Source organism: Mauremys reevesii, linkage group 2 (genome assembly GCF_016161935.1).
Source record: "Mauremys reevesii isolate NIE-2019 linkage group 2, ASM1616193v1, whole genome shotgun sequence".
Taxonomy (NCBI): Eukaryota; Metazoa; Chordata; order Testudines; family Geoemydidae; genus Mauremys; species Mauremys reevesii.
This window is the reverse complement of record NC_052624.1, coordinates 61,672,414-61,694,371: the sequence shown is the minus strand read 5'-3', so window position 1 is coordinate 61,694,371 and position 21,958 is coordinate 61,672,414. Positions and strand designations below refer to the sequence as shown.

Sequence of the window (21,958 nt, the reverse complement as noted above, 5' to 3'; positions counted from 1 at the left end):
CATGGTTTAGAATAAAAAACTAACCCCCTTCTTGGGGTTGGCTTTATTGACAAAAAGATTAGCATGAGATGACATGACATAAAATTAATCTCAAGCCTTATTCCCAAATGTGGATGCTCCAAGGGTTCTTACCTGAGGATTACACAGTCAACACCCTAGTTTCTTTCTTTATAGACAGCCATTCTAACCCCATCCCAGCCTCACACCCATGAGCCACCTGTCTCAGCAAACCCCCTTAAGCCTCCCAGAAGGATCAACATCTAATAAGAGAGTGGGGTATTTCAGGCAAATATTGTCAGCCTGTTACACACATATTCTGTCTAATTAGATGAAAGGCACTGAAGTAGTGTTTAAAAGGAAGTGATATAGTTAAATATGCAATGATGAATATTATTCTTTCCTGTCTTTCACCTTTCCCCAAGATATGTGCATGTTTTAGCACGGAACAAAGAATATCCATAGAAAAGCATAACCATAAAAAATTCTTTACATGCTATTCCATTCGGTCTTGGATCCTGTCAGAGTAGGGTGACCAAATGTCCCGATTTTATAGGGACAGTCCTGATTTTGGGGTCTTTTTCTTATATAGGCTCCTATTACCCTCCACCCCATCCCGATTTTTCACATTTGTTGTCTGGTCACCCTATGTCAGAGGGAATCACCCCTCTCTGTCCTTCTCTGATAATTGTGTAGCTGATAAGCTACCTTATTACTTGTAACTTGCAACTGATGAATTGTTGCCCATACCTTGTAAAAAACTAGATGAAAAAAAAGCACAGCAAATAAATAATGGGTGCTTTGAAAGAAAAAGTGTGAACATTTTTTAAAATGACTAAATTGTAGAAAATTAGTTTAATGGAAAACAGAAACTAAAAAAGAATGAGGAAAAAAATAGACAAAGAAACCCCTCCCCCCGCCAAAAAGGTGAAATATGAAAATGAGTGAAGAACAAAGAGAAGGGAAACATGGTAAATTAACCTTGAAAAATATTTTTTATAATAGTATCTTTAATTTTATAGCACTTTTCATCTAAAAAACCAGGGATAATTTCACTTCCGACTGAAATATAACAACCCCAGGAGGAAAGCTTGCCTAATAGCACACAGCAACACTTCAGAACAGTTTAAGAAAGGAAGTGAAGAGGAACATGATATCTAGTTGAACATGCAGAGAGAATTTAGGTAAGTAGAATGTAATCATCCACATTGGAATTTGGACAGGACCCCAAAATTCACTCCTGAACTCTTACAAAACTGCCATCTGTTCTCTAACCATGAGCGATGAGGGCCATTTACTTCTCATTCAGTTGTCAATTAAAGCCAAAGACCTTCATGTGGTGATTTGGCATGACTCATAGGAATGATCACATTAGGCTTCAGGTTCTGATGGGATCCTAAATGAAAATTTTGTAGGGGGCAATACACAACAACAATATATTTATCAAAAGTGTTTAAGGCATTACATATCAAGGCAATAGATTGTCTTAGGTTTGCAGTAACTGCAGTGCCACAAAAAAGATTAGTCATCTGCTGTCCACCAATTGCTGACCTATCATCCCAAAGCCTCTGCTCGTATACATTCCTGTCACTTTCCACCTGCATTGTCTCTATGCAAATTATGAAATACTGTAAAAATGCTCCCCATAATCAACTTTTTAGGTTCAAGATAAAAATCAGAGGAATTCTAGAAAATTAGGGGAATTCTAAAAACAGTGGTATCTTCTCAGTAGCTATAAATTTTGCTGTTATTACCATATGTGATTCAAACTAGCCTATGGAAAGTGTATAAATTCAATGACATTCTTCCTCAGGAGTGGCAAGATGAGCTCCAGAAGATTGTCTAACTGAAAATATTGTGTGTATGCCCCTAGAAGTACTTGAATATGTCATTTAATGCATATGACTCATTTAGTTTAGATTAAAATTTTCCTCTCATATACAAATCTGGTGTTCTCCCACTGTTTTTTACTGTATATCATTAACATGAAATTTGTTGGATCATGAAACTGAGGAAATGGGTAGTGTTTAGAGGAGGGAACAGGAAGTCGGGGTTCTTGGATACTATTCCTAACTCTTCCACTGATTCTGTGTGAGTACACAAGTCACTTAAGCTCTCCAGTTAACTGCCTCAGTAGATCCATTTTCAAAATGGTCTAAAATTACACTACCCTGTATCTATCTCATAAGAGTGTTAGGCAGCATAATTAATGTTTATAAAGGGTTCTGTGATCCTGGGATGAATGCAATAGTATCATTTATGTTAAAGAAATCAGCCTGGCTTAATTTTATTCAGGTTCTTGTACTGCACCATTCACTGTGATGTCCAAATACCTTCCAATGTTAAAAATAAACAAGGTGACTAATGTTGATCATGTGTTCTCTCTGCATTTGTCCCTTACAGAGGCAATGATATATGAGGGGCGGTTGAAGTAATTAATTTAAATATAAGAAGTATGCTCTGTGTTGCTATTCAGGAAAGCACAGTTAAAGGGGAAGGGTAGTCCAGTGGTTAGGGCACAAGCCTAGGAATTAGGAGATCTAGGTTCAAGTTCCTGCTCTGCCACAGACTTTCTACATGACCTTGCTTGGGTCACTTAACCTCTGTGCCTCAATTCCCCATCTGTAAAATGGGAATAATAGCACTTCCCTATCTCACAGGAGTATTGAGTATAAACACGTTACAGATTGTGAAGTGCTCAGGAACTATGGTGAGGGATTCCATACAAGCACTTTAGATAGATAAAAGAAGGGGGATTTACATTTGGACCAGAAAGAAATGAGGTTTGTGTTTACTTTTAGGGTCTAATTCACCACTACCCTGCACCATATGTAGTCATTTACAGCACTGCAGTGAGTACAAAGTGAGAATGCTACCAGAGCAGAATGATAGTGTTTTAAGCCAAATCTGCACTAGTGTAAATAGTTACAAAAAGTGCAGGGCAATGGTGAATCAGGCTCTCTGGTCCAGCAGTAGTGAATCCCACAGTCGTGGGGTAGGCCCTGAGAAAGCCCTGTCGCCAGCCCATACAAACTTCACCCTGGAGGTTGATAGTTCCATTGTTCCAGAGGGGCAGAACTGTCAAGGGCTATCCAGGTCATCACAGAAGCTTTGGTCTCTATTTTTTGTTGTGTTCCTTATTTGGGCTCTTGTTGCATATTTTGAAATCTATTTGGGCTTCAGTGAGGTGGAGATCTCTGTGGTATTAAAATCTGAATATAATCACTTCCGAGTGCAGCAACTCCTTTGTTTCAGCATCATTTCCTCAGTTCAGACAATAAAGGCTCACTAAAAAAAAATAAATACAAAGACCCTGATTCTCATTTGCACTAAGGTCTCTTTTATACTGCCAGAATGTTGTATAGGGCCCTTAGTGTAAATAAGAATCAAGCCCCCAGAAGCCTTTTTTCATATTCAGTAGAATCAGAGCACAAAGGCAAAGACTTTTAATTAAAAAAAAACTCAAATAAACTTGGGGAAGTTAAATCACTGTGGATCTCAGCACGTTAGAAAAGCTACAGATTGGTGGCCAACGTGAATGGACTTAGCTCACTTCCTAATAGATTGGTGTCCACATTACAAAAAAACCGAAACACAACCACCACAAGCTAAAGTAAAACTAATAAGGATTAGGAATCACCATGTTTCAGGGCAAAAAGTTAATCATCAGCTGTGGTCAGGAAGAAATATATGCCTCCCCCCAATACACAATAATGCACAAGATTAGTATCCTCAGGAGTGCATACCCCTCTTCACTCTACTGCAAATATCTCTGGCTGCAAAAGGCAGCTCCTTTCCAGATCTCCTTGACCAGCTGCAAATCTTCTCAAGTCAATATTGTTCTGCATCCCTACAGCTCCTTGGGATGCCAGGGAAAGAATTAAGCACCTAATGAAAATCTTATAGAAGATGATCTTCAGTAGCAAGCATTGCTGCCTGTTCCCTGCTCTCTGCCCTGGCAAATTCATTTAAAGGGAACCACAAGCAGTTCTGGCAAGAATGACAGCAGTGTCAGAGGAGATTTTCTGCCTGAATGAAGAAAGAAAGAAGAAAATCAGGGGAGACAAAATATGAGGCAATTTTCAGAGTTAAACACTTTGGAGAGGGGAAAAAAAAGAAAGGATTAGGATAGGTATTTTACTGTATCTGACTTTCACATATTTTAAAAGTGTTAATTTTAATTACAACCACATTTAAGGACCAGATTCTCACTTCAATTAGGCATGACATCATTGGGAGCTGCAAGTGTATGTCTAATGAAAAAAATCAGGCTCAACTCTGCATACCTTTCCTACTTACTTTTCTCTTAAATTTCCATATACTTTAAGGGTCAGAACCTGTGGATTTAGGATATAGGCCAGTTTGTCCTAAATGTGCTTTAGAACAGAGGATTGAGCTTTTGGGGGCAAGTTTTCAGAGATGCTTCAACCAAACTAATTTTGTAACCACCGTTGTAGATGCAAGTGGTAAAATACAGAAATCTAATTACCTGTTTTACCCAATCTAGTTAGTTTGGTGTATAAACCCTACCGTTTGTTCCTGTAGTTAGTTTCAGGCATGAAATTAGAGGCCAGTTGTGAAGACTTGGCTCAGAAGCACCAATTTTGCCCTTACATACACAGGTATAACTCCCATTACAGCATCACCCCCATTATGAAGTGCATCCATGAAAGCCAAGGTGGAGTTGGGTTCTCTCATCCCTTTGGGCCAGCTGTTCTCATGCAAGTGGACTGCAAAGCAGATGCATGAACCCATGGGGAATGCCCACAGTGCTAGGAACCTTCTGTGGGAGTCACAGAACCAGCTCTGCATACCTTTTCCCTAACAGGAAGCCATGGCACAAGGAGCTTTTCAAGGCATTCTTATGCCCTAGTTATTCTCCACAGCTGCAGTGGCCTATAGGTACCATTGCAGTAGGAGCAAAAGTTAGGGCAGCTGTCACCTGCACTGAGGGCCTAATTGATCATTTGGCAGCCCTCTGAATAGGAGAGGTGAAAGCCCTCCAGTCCTTTGCAAGTGCTGACACAGGATTGAATTCCCCTGTTAATGTTTATATCCCACAGTTATGAAATCTATTACCTTTTCACATTCAGAGACTAATCTGAGTTTTTAAATCAAAACTGAACTGAGTATGTCTGATGCTTTATATTGCATTGAGTTTAGGAAACCCCAGGATCTGTGGGGGTGTATAATTTAAAAAATCTTTATTAATTTATAGTAAAAACATCCCTGGTTTAGTGTTTTCTAATGCTATGTCTCCTTTCTCCACCCCATTGTCTGTCTTGTCTATTTAGATTGTAAGCTCTTCAGGGCAAGGGCTGTCTACAAGTGTATTGGGACAGTGCCTAGCATGATGGGGCCCTGTCGTTGGTCAGTTCCTAGGCACTATCGTAAAAATAATAGAATGTAATATTATTTTGAATGTGGTTTTTTTCCTTTTTTTTTAGTCATGTCACCTTAATGCTTACTTTGGTTCCCCCTTCTTCTTTCAGACTTCCTGCTCTGACTCCAGACTTCAGCAGATTTCTACCTGACATCAGTGCTTGCATGGTTTTTCAAAAGCACTTCACCCACCATAGTGCTTCTTTTCAACATTTGGTTGTTTTTTTTTAATTAATAAAAGTCAAATTGTGAGGGGTCTTTAAAGCTCAGGGCTTTTTAAAAAAATAAAAAGTTAAAAAGCTGTAAAAAGTCAGGGGGATAGTTTCTGAAAGTGACAGTTGAGCTAGTGCCATCAAAGGAATAGAAAAAATCATTTTTTTTCAGCAGAGACTGTCAGTGGGTTTTAATGCTGCTTCATTTATGGCTGTTTCAAGGTTGATTTTCATTTCTCATTAGAGAAAAAAATCTAGAGAATCAAACGCTTTTCACTAAAATGTGAAAGTTAAAAGCAGCAGTGTCCTGGGTACAGAACTGTTCAAAGCTGTGCTGGGTAATATTGGTAACTATTTGCCATGTAATTGTGTATCAGGATTCAACCTAAAGGATCCCAAAACACTTTATAACTGATACACATGTGTAAAGGCATCATTTCATCTATCACAGAAATACAGTAACCTGCAGGGGAGAGGCAGCAGCAGTGAGCAGCTGTTCTACACAATACTTTAGAACATGGTGTGAAGAAGAATACCCGAATTCAAATGAAACTACAGGTTGATTTTAGGAAGGAGGTAAGTAATTTGGCTGGGTCACTCAGGGGTTAACTTTTCTACTCTTACAAATGCTGCTATCTGTTTTTAATCACTGCAAGTGGTCAAGTTCCTTATTTTACATCTTAGGCAGATGACAGAGGCCCAGATCCTCAACTGTGGCCAAAGAATGTACAGCACAACTTGTGTGTGTGTGTGAAGGAGTGGCCTTAAGGCACTTTTGCAGTCCCCTAATCATTGTCTAGCTGTGTGCTGGAATAAGTTAGAGCCTGAATGTGACTGGGGATTACCAGGGTACAGGGAATCCCCAGTCATGCTCCCGTTTTATATGGAAGGGGAATGCTGCAGGAGCCATTACACCAGCTCTACAATACAGTGGATCACCCATGCTGGAGTGATCCTCCTGTAACCATCTACACTGGCTTTTGGACCAATGGCAGCATGGCACAAAGTGGCCCTAATGCAGGGAAGAATCTGGGTCACCAACTTCAAAAACACAATTTCCCATGCCAAAATTCTGGTTCAGTGCTGCTTCTGAAGGAGGTGTGCCATCTACTGAATCACCTATGCCACTTCCTGCAGAACCTGGTGTTCCTTGGAGGTCTCCCATTCAACTATTGATAAGATAGGCAGCGCTGAGCTTTGGAGAGCTAATAGGCTCACCGCCCAAGATGTAAGTAGAATTGAGGCTTGAACATAGCCTAAAAGAGCCAATGTATAAATCAAGCTTTAAAATTCCAAGTAGTTATAAGAAAATAAGAATGGCCATACTGGGTCAGACCAAAGGACCATCTAGCCCAGTATCCTGTCTTTCGACAGTGGCCAATGCCAGGTGCCCCAGAGGGAATGAACAGAACAGGTAATCACCCCACGTGATCGCCCCCTTTTTGCCCATTCCCAGCTTCTGGCAAACAGAGGCGAGGGACACCATTCCTGTCCATCCTGGCTAATAGCCATTGATGGACCTATCCTCCATGAACTTATCTACTTCTTTTTTGAACCCTGTTATAGACTTGGCCTTCACAACATCCTCTGGCAAGGAGTTCCACAGGTTGACTGTGCATTGTATGAAAAATACTTCCTTTTGTTTGTTTTAAACCTGCTGCCTATTAAGTTCATTTGGTGACCCATAGTTCTTCTGTTATTAGGAGTAAATAACAGTTCCTTATTTACTTTCTCCACACCAGTCATGATTTTATAGACCTTTATCATGTCCCCCCCCCAGTTGTCTCTTTTCCAATCTGAAAAGTCCCACTATTATTTTTTTTGAGATGGGGCAACCACATCTGCATGCAGTATTCAAGATGTGGGCCTACCATGGATTTATATAGAGGCAATGTGATAATTTCTGTCTTATTATCTATCCCTTTGTTAATGATTCCCAACATTCTCTTCGCTTTTTTGACTGCCACTGCACATTGAGTAGATGTTTTCAGAGAACTAGTCACAATGACTCCAAGATCTTTCTTGAGTGGTAACAGCTAATTTAGACCACATCATTCTATATGTATAGTTGGGATTATGTTTTCCAATGTGCATTACTTTGCATTTATCAACATTGAATTTCATCTGCCATTTTGTTGCCCAGTCATGCAGTTTTGAGAGATCCTTTTGTAGCTCTTCACAGTCTGCCTGGGACTTAACTATCTTGAGTAGTTTTGTATAATCTGCAAATTTTGCCACCTCACTGTTTACCCCTTTTTCCAGATCATTTATTAATATGTTAAATAGGACTGGGCCTAGTATTGTTAAATAGGACTGGGCCCAGTCCACCTGGGGGACACCACTATTTACCTCTCTCCATTCTGAAAATTGACCATTTATTCCTGGCGTTTGTTCCCTATCTTTTACCCAGTTCCCAATCCATGAGAAGACCTTCCCTCTTATCCCATGACAGCTTACTTTGCTTAAGACCCTTTGGTGAAGGACCTTGTCAAAGGCTTTCTGAAGATCTAAGTACACTATATCCACTGGATCCCCTTTGTCCACATGCTTGTTGACCGCCTCAAAGAATTCTAGTAGATTGGTGAGGCATGACTTCCCTTTACAAAAACCATGTTGACTCTTCCCCAACAAATTATGTTAATATATGTGTCTGACAATTTTGTTCTTTACTGTAGTTTCAACTGGTTTGCCCGGTACTGAAGTCAGGCTTATTGGCCTGTAATTGCTGGGATCAACTCTGGAGACCTTTTTAAAAATTTGCATCACATTAGCTTTCCTCCAGTCATTTGGTACAGAAGCTGATTTAAATGATAGGTTACAGACTACAGTTAGTAGTTCTGCAATTTCACATTTGAGTTTCTTCAGAACTCTTGGGTGAATACCATCTGGTCCTGGTGACTTATTACTGTTTAGTTTATCAATTTGTTTTGAAACCTCCTCTAATAATACCTCAATCTGGGACAGTTCCTCAGATTTGTCACCTAAAAAGAGGAATGGCTCAGGTTTGGGAATCTCCATCACATGCTCAACTGCAAAGACCAATGCAAAGAATTGATTTAGTTTCTCTGCAGTGGCCTTATAATCCTCCTTTAGCATCTCAATCGTCCAGTGGCCCCACTGGTTGTTTAGCAGGCTTCCTGTTTCTGATGTACTTAAAAATATTTTGCTATTACTTTTTTAGTCTTTGGCTAGCTGTTCTTCAAATTCTTTTTTGGCCTTTCTAATTATATTTTTACATTTCATTTGCTACAGTTTATGCTCCTTTCTATTTTCCTCACTAAGATTTAACTTCCACTTTTTAAAGGATGCCTTTTTACCTCTCACTGCTTCTTTTACTTTGTTGTTTAAACACGGTGGCACTTTTTTGTTTCTTTTACTATTTTTTTTTTCATTTGGGGTATACATTTAAATTGAGCATCAGTTATGGTGTGTTTAAAAAGTTCCCATGCAGCTTGTAGGGATTTCACTTTTGGCGCTGTACCTTTTAATTTCTGTTTAACTAACTTCCTCATTTTTGTGTAGTCCCCCTTTCTGAAATTAAATGATACGGTGTTGGGCTGCTGTGGTGCTTCCCCCGCCACAGGGATGTTTTGATTTAATTATATTATGGTCACTGTTACCAAGCAGTCCAGCTATATTCACCTCTAGGACCAGATCCTGTGCTCCACTTAGGACTAAATCAAGAATTGCCTTTCCTCTTATGGGTTCCAGGACTAGCTGCTCCAAGAAGTAGTCTTTAAGGTGTCAAGAAACTTTATCTCTGCAACCTGTCCTGAGGTGATATGTACCCAGTCAATATGAGGATAGTTGAAATCCCCCATTATTATTGATTTTTTAAATTTTAATAGCCTGTCTAATCTACCTGAGCATGTCACACTCACTATCACCATCCTGGTGGTCAGTAATAGATCCCTACTGCTATATTCTTATTATTAGAGCATGGAATTACTATCCATAGAAATTCTATGGTACTGTTTGGTTCATATAAGATTTTTACTTCATTTGATTCTACGCTTTCTTTCACATATAGTGCCACTCCCACACCAGCATGACCTGTTCTGTCCTTCTGATATATTTTGTGCCCTGGTATTACTGTGTCCCATTGATTATCCTCATTCCACCAAGTTTCTGTGATGCCTGTTATATCAATATCCTCATTTAAAATGAGGCAAGACTTCTAGCATTGGCATATAAGCACTTTAAAAACTTGTCACTTTCTAGCTGTCTGCTATTACATGATGTAATTGAATGGGACTTTTCTTCATTTGACTGTTTCTCATCAGATCTTACCTGTATTTTATCATCTTCCATCCTCTCCTCCTTACTAGGACATAGAGAATCTCCATTAATAGATCCTCCCGTAAGGGATGTCACTGTCCAAACCACATGCTCCTCTGCACCTGTCGCTTTCCCCCAGTCCTTAGTTTAAAAACTGCTCTACGACCATTTTAATTTTAAATGCCAGCAATCTGGTTCTATTTTGGTTTAAGTGGAGCCCATCCTTCCTGTATAGGCTCCCCCTTTCCCAAAAGTGTCCCCAGTTCCTAATAAATCTAAACACCTCCTCCCTACACCATTGTCTCATCCACGCATTGAGACACCTCATTTAAATAGCTTAAAATAAAAATTAAAAAATTGAGATTCAAATTTTTTCTATCAGAATGAATGGTGACCTCCAGTATCTACCAATGGCAAAGCCATTCACATGGATGGAGACCCTCTCTGTTCTCTGTAGCATTGCAGCTTTTGTAGTGCCTTTCACCTTTTGATGTCCTGGAAACTCTTCTTAGGAGCGAGAGGGGTGTCATGTCACAGTGGTGGAAGTGGCATAAATTAATGCTGACAGGGTTAAGGAGGTGCTTCTGGGTCACCATTGAAAGCCGGCCATAGAGCTGACATTCCCTGCTCTGCATCCATCCTCTTGTCAGGATCTGCAGCTGTTCACTCTCTTCCACTTGCAGAAGCAGAAGGGAACATATGGCTCAGTATATTCATGTTTTACATCTTGCTCTTCTTTCCCCATGACCTGTTTAAGAGAATGTGTCAAAAATCTTGCCTTTTTCAGTTGGATTTGGAGATGACTATTACTGGGTACAAATTGATGGTGTCTGTTCTGTTTAGAATTAAAAAAAAAAATTCTTAACCCAATAGACAAACATAATTTGGGATCAGTTCTGGTGCATCAAGTTTAAAGTACAAATTTTAAAAAGTCATTACAAAGAGTAAACTAAATTTCCCATTCCTTTTTACTATAATTATTTTTTTCATAAAATAAAAATGCATTCAATAAAATGCACACAAAATAATTTTCAAATTTTCATTATAGACATTCCTTGGTAAATACAAAAGATCCGTATTATTACAGCAATAAGACACAACAAGGTATATGTTGGCCATTAATACACTTCCTGGGTGGTTGAAGTTACTCGGCCTTTTGCTTCACAATGCGTATAAGGCACATTTTAATAGACCATTAAAACATGGCCTATTGTGTCTTATTGCTGAGGTAATCTATTATCTGAATTAACAAGAACTGTGCTAGAAGCTCGTTTGGAATGAAACAAGTGGAATTCAGATGAGACCATATTTCATACTTTTTGCCTGGGAAATGAATGAGAGCACTGTTCTCCAAGTACGATACTCTCCATTTACAGTTGGGAAAACCAGAAACGTCTAGTGTTTCTAAAAAGGTCTAGAACTTTTTGGAAAGATTTTGAGTCAGATTGTCCCCTCTACCTCAGTGGGGTATGTGAATGACTTAATGCATGGATACTTCAGCTATGAACACTATAGAAAAACCAAGATGGATGGATGGATAGGCATAGAAGGAATGGGTAACATGCCTGCCACAATACCATTCTCTCCACTTCCTCTGGAGTTTTATAGGTTGGGCCTCTGTAATACTTGAACATGAGAGAGAATGGATAAGAGGGACAGCTGCTCTCACTGTAATTATTCTCTGTGGACCCTGTAGATTTCTGATTGCGAGTTAATGTGCTTCAAGGATTAACTCCTGCTAGGTCATCTTCATGGACTCTCAGTCCCTAGCCCAGGGGAGGGCAAACTACGGCCTGCAGGCCAGATCCGGCCCATCAGTGCTTTCAATCCAGCCTGTGGGAGTGCCAGCCCCATGACACAGCGGGGTAAGGCACACTTCCTGCTTGCCCTGGCCCCGCGCTGCTCCTGGAAGCAGCTGGCACCATGTCCGTGAGGCCCCTGTGGGAGGGAGGGCAGAGGGCTCTGTGGGCTGCCCTCGCCTGCAAGCACTGTCCCCCTCAGCTCCCATTGGTTGGCAATGGGGAACTGCGGCCAAAGGGAGCTTCAGGGGTGGTACTCACAGGCTAGGGCAGCATGCGGCCGAGCCGCTTGCCCCATCCCACCCCACCCGTGCCAGACATGCTGGCCACTTCTGGCAGAGCGCGGGGCCAGGGCAGGCAGTGAGCCTGCCTTAGCCCCATTGCGCACCACTGCACCCCGGAGCCACTCGAGGTAAGTGGTGCCAGGCCAGAGCCTGCACCTCAAACCCCTCGTGAATCCCGCACCCCAACCCCCTGCCTTGAGTCCCCTAGCCCCCTGCCTTGAGCCCCCTCCGACACTCCTCACCCCCTCCTGAACCCAACCCCCCTGCCCTGAGCTCCCAACTCCCTGTGGCACACCTCCTGCACCCCAAACCCTGCTCTGAGCCCCCTCCTGCACCAAGCCCCTGCCCTGAGCCCTCACCGCATCCTGCACCCCTCCTGCACCCAGACCCCTTGTCCTGAGCCCCTTCCTGCACCCACCCCCTCCTGCACCCCAACCCCTTGCCCCGAGCCCCTTCCTGCACACCAAACCCCCTCCTACATAAGAACATAAGAACGGCCATACCGGGTCAGACCAAAGGTCCATCTAGCCCAGTATCCTGTCTACCGACAGTGGCCAATGCCAGGTGCCCCAGAGGGAGTGGACCTAACAGGCAATGATTAAGTGTTCTTTCTCCTGCCATCCATCTCCATCCTTTGACAAACAGATGCTAGGGACACCATTCCTTAACCATCCTGGCTAATAGCCATTAATGGACTTAACCACCATGAATTTATCCAGGTCTCTTTTAAATGCTGTTATAGTCCTAGCCTTCACAACCTCCTCAGGTAAGGAGTTCCACAAGTTGACTGTGTGCTGTGTGAAGAAGAACGTCTTTGTATTTGTTCTAAACCTGCTGCCTACCAATTTCATTTGGTGACCCCTAGTTCTTGTATTATGGGAATAAGTAAATAACTTTTCCTTATCCATTTTCTTCACATCACTCATGATTTTATATACCTCTATCATATCCCCCCTTAGTCTCCTCTTTTCCAAGCTGAAGAGTCCTAGCCTCTTTAATCTCTCCTCATATGGGACCCATTCCAAAGCCCTAATCATTTTAGTTGCCCTTTCCTGAACCTTTTCTAGTGCCAGTATATCTTTTTTGAGATGAGGAGACCACATCTGTACGCAGTATTCGAGATGTGGGCATACCATCGATTTATATAAGGGCAATAATATATTCTCAGTCTTATTCTCTATCCCCTTTTTAATGATGCCTAACATCCTGTTTGCTTTTTTGACTGCCTCTGCACACTGCGTGGACATCTTCAGAGAACTATCCACGATGACTCCAAGATCTTTTTCCTGACTTGTTGTAGCTAAATTAGCCCCCATCATATTGTATGTATAGTTGGGGTTATTTTTTCCAATGTGCATTACTTTACATTTATCCACATTAAATTTCATTTGCCATTTTGTTGCCCAATCACTTAGTTTTGTGAGATCTTTTTGAAGTTCATCACAGTCTGCTTTGGTCTTAACTATCTTGAGCAGTTTAGTATCATCTGCAAACTTTGCCACCTCACTGTTTACCCCTTTCTCCAGATAATTTATGAATAAATTGAATAGGATTGGTCCGAGGACTGACCCTTGGGGAACACCAATAGTTACCCCTCTCCATTCTGAGAATTTACCATTAATTCCTACCCTTTGTTCCCTGTCTTTTAACCAGTTCTCAATCCATGAAAGGACCTTTCCTTTTATCCCATGACAGCTTAATTTACGTAAGAGCCTTTGGTGAGGGACCTTGTCAAAGGCTTTCTGGAAATCTAAGTACACTATGTCCACTGGATCCCCCTTGTCCACATGTTTGTTGACCCCTTCAAAGAACTCTAATAGATTAGTAAGACACGATTTCCCTTTACAGAAACCATGTTGACTATTGCTCAACAGTTTATGTTTTTCTATGTGTCTGACAATTTTATTTTTAACTATTGTTTCGACTAATTTGCCCGGTACTGACGTTAGACTTACTGGTCTGTAATTGCCGGGATCACCTCTAGAGCCCTTTTTAAATATTGGTGTTACATTAGCTAACTTCCAGTCATTGGGTACAGAAGCCAATTTAAAGAACAGGTTACAAACCTTAGTTAATAGTTCCGCAACTTCACATTTGAGTTCTTTCAGAACTCTTGTGTGAGTGCCATCTGGTCCCGGTGACTTGTTAATGTTAAGTTTATCAGTTAATTCCAAAACCTCCTCTAGTGACACTTCAATCTGTGACAGTTCCTCAGATTTGTCACCTACAAAAGTCGGGTCAGTTTTGGGAATCTCCCTAATATCCTCAGCCATGAAGACTAAAGCAAAGAATCCATTTAGTTTCTCCGCAATGACTTTATTGTCTTTAAGCGCTCCTTTTGTACCTCAATCATCAAGAGGCCCCACTGGTTGTTTAGCAGGCTTTCTGCTTCTGATGTACTTAAAAAACATTTTATTACCTTTGGAGTTTTTGGCTAGCCGTTTTTCAAACTCCTCTTTGGCTTTTCTTATGACACTCTTGCACTTAATTTGGCAGTGTTTATGCTCCTTTCTGTTTGCCTCACTAAGATTTGACTTCCACTTTTTAAAGGAAGTCTTTTTATCTCTCACGGCTTCTTTTACATGGTTGTTAAGCCACGGTGGCTCTTTTTTAGTTCTTTTGCTGTGTTTCTTAATTTGGGGTATACATTGAAGTTGGGCCTCTATTATGGTGTCTTTAAAAAGCGCCCATGCAGCTTGCAGGGATTTCACTTTAGTCACTGTACTTTTTAACTTCTGTTTAACTAACTCCCTCATTTTTGCATAATTCCCCCTTTTGAAATGAAATGCCACAGTGTTGGGCTGTTGAGATGTTCTTCCCACCACAGGGATGTTGAATGCTATTGTATTATGGTCACTATTTCCAAGCGGTCCTGTTATAGTTACCTCTTGGACCAGCTCCTGCGCTCCACTCAGGACTAAATCTAGAGTTGCCTCTCCTCTTGTGGGTTCCCATATCAGCGGCTCCATGAAGCAGTCATTTAAAGTATTGATACATTTTATCTCTGCATTTCGTCCTGAAGTGAAATGTTCCCAATCAATATGGGGATAATTGAAATCCCCCACTATTATTGAGTTCTTAATTTTGATAGCCTCTCTAATTTCCCTTAGCATTTCATCATCACTATTACTGTCCTGGTCAGGTGGTCGATAATAAATCCCTAATGTTATATTCTTATTAGAGCAGGACATTTCTATCCATAGAGAGTCTATGGAACCTGTGGATTCACTTAAGATTTTTACTTCATTTGATTCTACATTTTCTTTCACATGTAGTGCCACTTCCCCCCTCCCCCCACACGACCTGTTCTGTCCTTCCGATATATTTTGTACCCCGGAATGATTGTGTCCCATTGGTTGCTCTCAGTCCACCAGGTTTCTGTGATGCCTATTATATTAATATCCTCCTTTATCACAAGACACTCTAGTTCACCCATCTTATTATTTAGACTTCTAGCATTTGTGTACAAGCACTTTAAAAACTTGTCACTGTTTATTTGTCTGCCCTTTTCTGATGTGTCAGAATCTTTTTTTATGTGAATGTTTATCATCTGATCTGGCCCTTATATTATCCTCTTCCATCCTCTGCTCCTGACTATAACCTGGAGATTCTCTATCAGTAGACTCTCCCCTAAGAGAAGTCTCTGTCCGATCCACATGCTCCTGTTCAGCAGTCGGCTTTCCCCCATCTCCTAGTTTAAAAACTGCTCTACAACCTTTTTAATGTTTAGTGCCAGCAGTCTGGTTCCACTTTGGTTTAGGTGGAGCCCATCTCTCCTGTATAGGCTCCCCCCATCCCAAAAGTTTCCCCAGTTCCTAGTGAATGTAAACCCCTCCTCTCTACACCATCGTCTCATCCACACATTGAGACACCCCATCTCCCTGCCCCAGCCCTACATTCATGGCCCTGAATACAATTTACCCACCCAGATGTGGCCCTCGGGCCAAAAAGTTTGCCTACCCCTGCCCTATCCCCTCCCACTAGAGAGGATGATCTGAGGAAAACTTCTATCAACAGTCATATCGTGGAGTTTCTTGGATGCACTGCATCTCTTGTCCCTTCCATGGATATCTTTGCAGGAAATGATGGTTTGACTATTGTGCTTTAAAATCCTAGTGGCTGTGTCCCCGTTTTCTCTCCCTGTATCAACATTCAGTCAGTGTTATCAGAGTTGAAAATTAGTTGCTTCCAAGACTGCAGAGCATGTCAAATTAAAGAAAGGATCTCTTAAACCAGAACAGAGTAATTAAAACACAATCTAAATTTACTCCTCACTCTAGAGATCCTAATCCATTTTCCTGTGTCTGTCTTTTAGATTATAAACCCTTTGTGGCAAGGGTTCTTTTTATATTTGTGTCTTATACTTTTTCAAATAATAATAATAGCAAAATAATAATAATAGCAGCAGCCCCAAAACTAGTCTACAATCATAGTTAGCAAATAGGCCAAAGTATATCTGTATTCTAGTGCATTTAGAAAAAATACATTAGTGCAGCAAATAAGCTATGACAATATAGAGAGATGTGGAAGTGACTCAAAGCAAGTTAGAAAAAAAAGAATCTCTGTTTATTCAGAACTGAACTAAATGGGGAATCTGACATATTGATCTGACAGTATTAAACCTTAACATTGTATTATTTTGATGGTTTTGTACCTACATACTTTAACATCACAGAGCTAAAACTGTGGTGTTGCATGCCCTGTTTCTCAAAAAACTGTATGAACAAAAGAGAAGGAATTTGTTTCTTCATCTTCTTCATATTTGTGTTGTTGATTCCACATTTTATTTTACATTTTTCATTCAATTAGGATACATATGGATGCTATTAATTGGAAACACAATGCATTATTAATAATAAGGGAATGTTTCATTTAAGCTTCAGAGCTCTGGTTAGGTGAGGAGCTAAGTGCTTCCTGAAAAGGAGACAAGGGTCTTTCAGGAGGTGCTCAGCACCCCTCAGGACTGCACCCCAGATCTCTGATATTTATATTCTATTAATATTTTAAAAGATTTTCAATAATGTTTCTGTTGCCTTCATTAAATAATGTGATGTTTGTGGTGGCCAAAAGAAAAATCTAATCCTTCCTGTGCTGAGCACCTCTTGCCAGGCATAGAGTGCACTCAGTTCCCAATGAGTCAATAGGTTGAGGACACCTTGCAGAACTGGATTGCCTACCCCATTGGCACCCTCTACTCTCATTGACTTCAGTAGGAGTTGAGAATTCTCAGCCCCTCTGAAGAGGTTTTCAACAACTTTCACAACCAAGCCCTTAATTTCCAGTGAAAATGGCTCATGCAAATGTATATAGGCTTGTAGAAAAAAATTGTGTTTTCTATTTCAGAAGGTACTTAGTCAAAATGTTGGGTCTGATCTAGTTTACAGCAGTGAAAATCAGAAGTAACAGTGATGGGGTTAACATCAGAGTAAAAGAGATGTAAGTGAAAGGAGAATCAAGCCCTTGTATTTTTTTTTTTTTTTGGAAGTTCATATCTATTTTCTCTGTGTCAAATGCATTGCTACACAGGGCCCATCCTGCCCTCAGATACACAATAGGAATGATAGGAATTACATCTGTGAAACTGAGGCCAGGATTGGGCCTTTAATTATTTTATTCATTCCAAAATACTTTTAACAAAAGTCCAAGAACGACCATTTTTATTAAATAACTAAAACATAATATGGGCTATTAACTCAAATTTTAGCTAAATGACTGCATGTTGATTTTGATATGTAATATAGAATCCACTCTGTACCTCACAATCCTTATATTCAGTTTTAAAATTAATTTGTTAGTCATTCTCAATAAATTTCTATTGCATCCATGGGAAAATATGTGAGCCCTCTGGTGGTCAAAACAATACCTTTTGTTTCCCCTGGATGGTATGCTAAAATAGCATATCCTAACAGAAAAAGTGTCTGCTTTATATATTTCAAAGATATTGAATTAAAATTTTGTTAAGATTGTACTTTTATGAAGACTTCTTATATGTCTTTCCTCCATAGGTGATTTTAGACTGATCCTTACTACCCCGTAAAGCCAAAAGTAATAATATCTGAATCAAAACCTTTGCATTAAAAATAACCAACTTAGGACTTGTCTACACTACAAAATTAAGTTGACCTAACTTATGTTGGCATACATACACCACAGTAATTACATCACTTGTGCATGTTGTTGCCTGAGTTTCAGGGATTTACAGTGTCTACTGTCAGCTGAACTGTCAGTGTGACGCATTGTGGGACAGCTTCTGAAAGCCAGCAACAGTTGATATAAGCAATGCAGTGTCTAAACTGACACTGCGTTGACCTAACTACATCCATGGGCAGCCAATGACCCTGCTGTTTGGAGGCAGGCCAGCCAGCCCCAGCCCCAGCCAGCCTGGGCCAGGGCAGAGCGCCAGGAACTGCAGGATGCAGTCTGGGGGCGGAGTGTAGGCGGGGCCATGCCAGGCTGTTTGAGGAGGCACAGCCTCCCCCTGCCTACGATACCTGCCACCCATGACTACATCGACATTGACTCTGTACCTCTTGTGGAGGTGGAGTTATTAAGTCGGTGTAATGAGCGAGTTACATCAGCAGGAGAGAAATTTAATTAGATTTTTATGGCTCAGCAGGATATCTATTGTTTCCAGAGTTGTTGTAGCCATGTTAGTCCCAGGATATGAGAAAGACAAGTTAGGTGAGGGAATATCTTTTATTGGACCAACTTCTGTTGGTGGACGGTACAAGATTTTGAGCTACACAGAGCTTTTCTTCAGGTCTGGGGAAGGAAGCAGAGTGTCTGAGCTAAATACAAGTTAGGACAGATTGTTAAGCAGAAGATCTAAACTCCCTCATACACTGCCACCACAGCTTCAACAACCACCACCTGTCCATTAAACTCTCTCTGGAACACTCCCACAATATCATCAACTTCCTGGACACCACAATCAGCTTCAGCAATAGAACCCTACAGACAACCACATACAAGAAACCCACAGATCACCACACCTACCTCCTCAGATCCAGCAATCACCACAGACACCCCCAAAAAATCTGTTATCTACAGCCAGGCATTCAGATACCACGGAATTTGCTCTGAAGAGAAAGTCCAGGATACACACCTAAACCACCTTCACTAAACAAGGACACTCCACCAGAGAAGGAGATTGAAGGTCAGGAGATTCAATACAGGAAAAGGAAACCCACTGACTGCACACCACTAGTTATCACCTACCAGCCCACCCTGGACCCCACACAGGATTTCATCAAACAATTACAACTCATATTTGATGGGGACCACATTCTGATAGAAATCTTTCCTGAATCCCCTCTTCTGGCCTTCAAACAATCCCCACCCCTCCCCGCCTCACCAAGCTCACCATCAGAAGCAAGCTCCCCACAGACCAGGACACACCAACTCAAAGCAGCACCAGACTCTGCCACAACAACAGACACAAAAACTTACAGACATATCTCTACTGCTGCAATGAGCAATTATTCCCACAACATACCTTTCAAGACCCATGGGTCCTACACATGCCTATCACTAGTGGTGTACAGCATCCAGTGCATCCAATGCCCCAATAACAACTATGTCAGTGAAGCATAGACAATCACTACACTCTCAAATGAACTCACACAGAAAATGATAAAAGACAAAACCACCATATCACTGAGGGGTGAACACTTTTCACAAAGTGATCACTTAGTATCTGATCTTTCAATATTTGTCCTCAAGGGAAACCTGCACAACACCTTCAAAAGATGAGCATGGAAACTTAAATTCATACCTCTTCTAGACTCCAAAAGCCATGGACTTAGGCCTGGTCTACACTAGGACTTTAATTCGAATTTATCAGCGCACACCAGGAAGCCATTTAATTCCCGGCAGGTGGAGTAGTGTGGATGCTAATCGATCCACAGTGCACCACTCTGTTGACGCTCTGGACAGCAGTCCGAGCTTGGATTCTCTGGCCAGCCACACAGGAAATGACCCGCGAAAATTTGAATTCATGTTCCTGTCTGGGCGGTTTGAATCTGACGTTCTGGTTGCACATCGCACCTGCAACGATGCAGAGCTCTCCAGCAGAGGAGTCCGGGCAATCCCAGACTAGAAAGAGGTCCCCAGCATGGACTGACCGGGAAGTCCAGGATCTGATCGCGCGCTCCAACAAGCTCTCTAAAGCCATGAAAGACAAAGGATACAGCCGGGATGCGATGCAGTGCCGTGAAAGTGAAGGACCTAAGACAAGGGTATCAAAAAGTCAGAGCGGCACTGCATGCCATTCTAGGTGGGTCTCAGTGCCCCACCAGTGACGGTGGACTCCGAGGACGGAATAGTGTCCTGTTCGCCGATGGGGAAGATGAGGAAGGGTCTTTAGAGGCCACTCCCGCTTTCCTGACAGCCAGGATCTCTTCATCACCCTCACAGAGATCAGGACTCGGAATCAGGGAAGGATCAAAGTGCTACAAACAGGGAAACATTTATTTTTTAAGAAACAGGGATTTATATAAAAATAGAAATACTATATAAACATTTTTAAATATGAAACTAAACAAACAGCAGGTCTACACAAACAGCAATGGAGCAATAGTCCTCTGGGGATATTTCAAAAAGCTCTCAGAGAGCAGCTGGAAAAGCCTCAGCAAGAGGTTTCTTGGGAGAGGTGCAAGCACACTTGCCATCCTCAGGTAGAGGGGACCATCGCCAGCATGGCAGCGTAGGGTCCTGGTCTGTGCAGGGCTTCTATTAACATCCGCTCTCTCTGTGCGCCTGACACGCCTCAGGGTGATGTCGAAGTGCTGCATCTAATTAGTGGAATTAGTGTACTGTTACTATTGTGCATGGTAGACTTTTACTTTGCATAAGAATGACAACAGAGTTTTACTTTGCATAAGAATGACCCTCGCTTAACAGAGTTTTACTTTGCATAAGAATGACCCTCGCTTAACAGCCACTTGTGGCAGGCCTCAGAGGAAAAGCATACAGGGTCTTTCCGTTCACTGGCGGGAGATGCCGCATAACGCTCATCTTTTCTGCTTTGCACATTGCCTCCAGCAGGAGAGCACAGCTAAGCACTAACTGATAAGCACTCTGTACTGTAAGGCTTACCAGGACTTTGTGCAAGAGGATGCAGCTGTCTCTCAGTGCAATGGCGCCGCCAATGAGAGCGTAGACTAGTTCTGAGATCTCCTGAGACTTGGTTCCCTCTTTGGTCTTGTTCACTGAAACTGACTAGACTGTGTTTACTGTTGGCAAACATGTATGTGTTCAAGGAAATCACCTACTTTTTCACATCACACAGCAAAGAAAAAGACAAGGGACGACATGTTCCAGGAACTGATGGCCAGCTCCAGAGCGGAGGCGGCAGAGCAGAGACAGTCGAGGAGAGCCTGTGTCAGCAGCATCGCACACACCTGGAACGGGAGGATAGGTGGCGGCAGGAAGACCAGCAGGCGACTCAAACGCTGCTTGGTCTAATGAGGGAGCAAACGACACGCTCGGCGCCTTGTAGATGTTCTGCAAGACCGCAGTCAGGAGGAGAGAGCCCCCTGCAGTGCATCTGCAACCGCCCTCCAACGCCAAGAAGTCCTGTCCTCACCCAAAGTGACAAGACGGAGGCGGTAGGGGCCGTGAGAACTGTCCCTGCACCGCAGCACACCGATAATGTTAGAGACAACTGTCGCTGTAAATTTGTACAAGCTCTTTCTTTACAGCATCAACCAGTCCCAACTCCAAGTTCAAACCCCACTGTGTATTACATTATTAAAAGCGGTTTGGTGTTACTGACTGTTTCACGTTTCTGGTGTCAGAAGACTTTCTGTTGTTCTGTAATGTCACGGCATAGCCCACAGTGCCATGCTACAGACTTGGCTGCAGGGTCAACTGCAGGGCACACACAGACTGCAGTCACTAGGCACCAGGGACAGTCTGTGTGGTGTATGCTGCCCGGGTCTTTCCTTGAGGTGTATGCTTGTGCAGGGTCCTGGTGCCTGACATCCCCGAATGTAAAGGCAGGCTT

The 21,958-nt window shown here is 41.9% G+C and overlaps 2 long non-coding RNA genes across 5 annotated transcripts in view; one reads left to right on the top strand and one right to left on the bottom strand.

Moving 5' to 3' along the window:
• The window catches only part of LOC120397514, a 39,082-nt gene that overhangs the window by 4,419 nt on the left and 12,705 nt on the right, over positions 1-21,958 (top strand). Inside the window, exons 2-5 of one of the 4 annotated variants that reach the window (XR_005593839.1) lie at positions 1,020-1,181; positions 5,490-5,595; positions 6,043-6,167; positions 17,330-17,388. This is a non-coding gene — a long non-coding RNA (uncharacterized LOC120397514). Of the gene's footprint in view, positions 1-1,019; positions 1,182-5,489; positions 5,596-6,042; positions 6,168-17,295; positions 17,389-21,958 lie in introns of all 4 variants that reach the window. The other 3 variants (XR_005593838.1, XR_005593836.1, XR_005593837.1) reach the window with 3 other exon arrangements.
• LOC120397515 lies at positions 2,867-4,817 on the bottom strand. The gene is made up of 3 exons (XR_005593840.1): positions 4,528-4,817; positions 3,744-4,026; positions 2,867-3,285 (listed from the first exon to the last, which is right to left on the bottom strand). It is a non-coding gene; the product is annotated as an uncharacterized LOC120397515 (long non-coding RNA).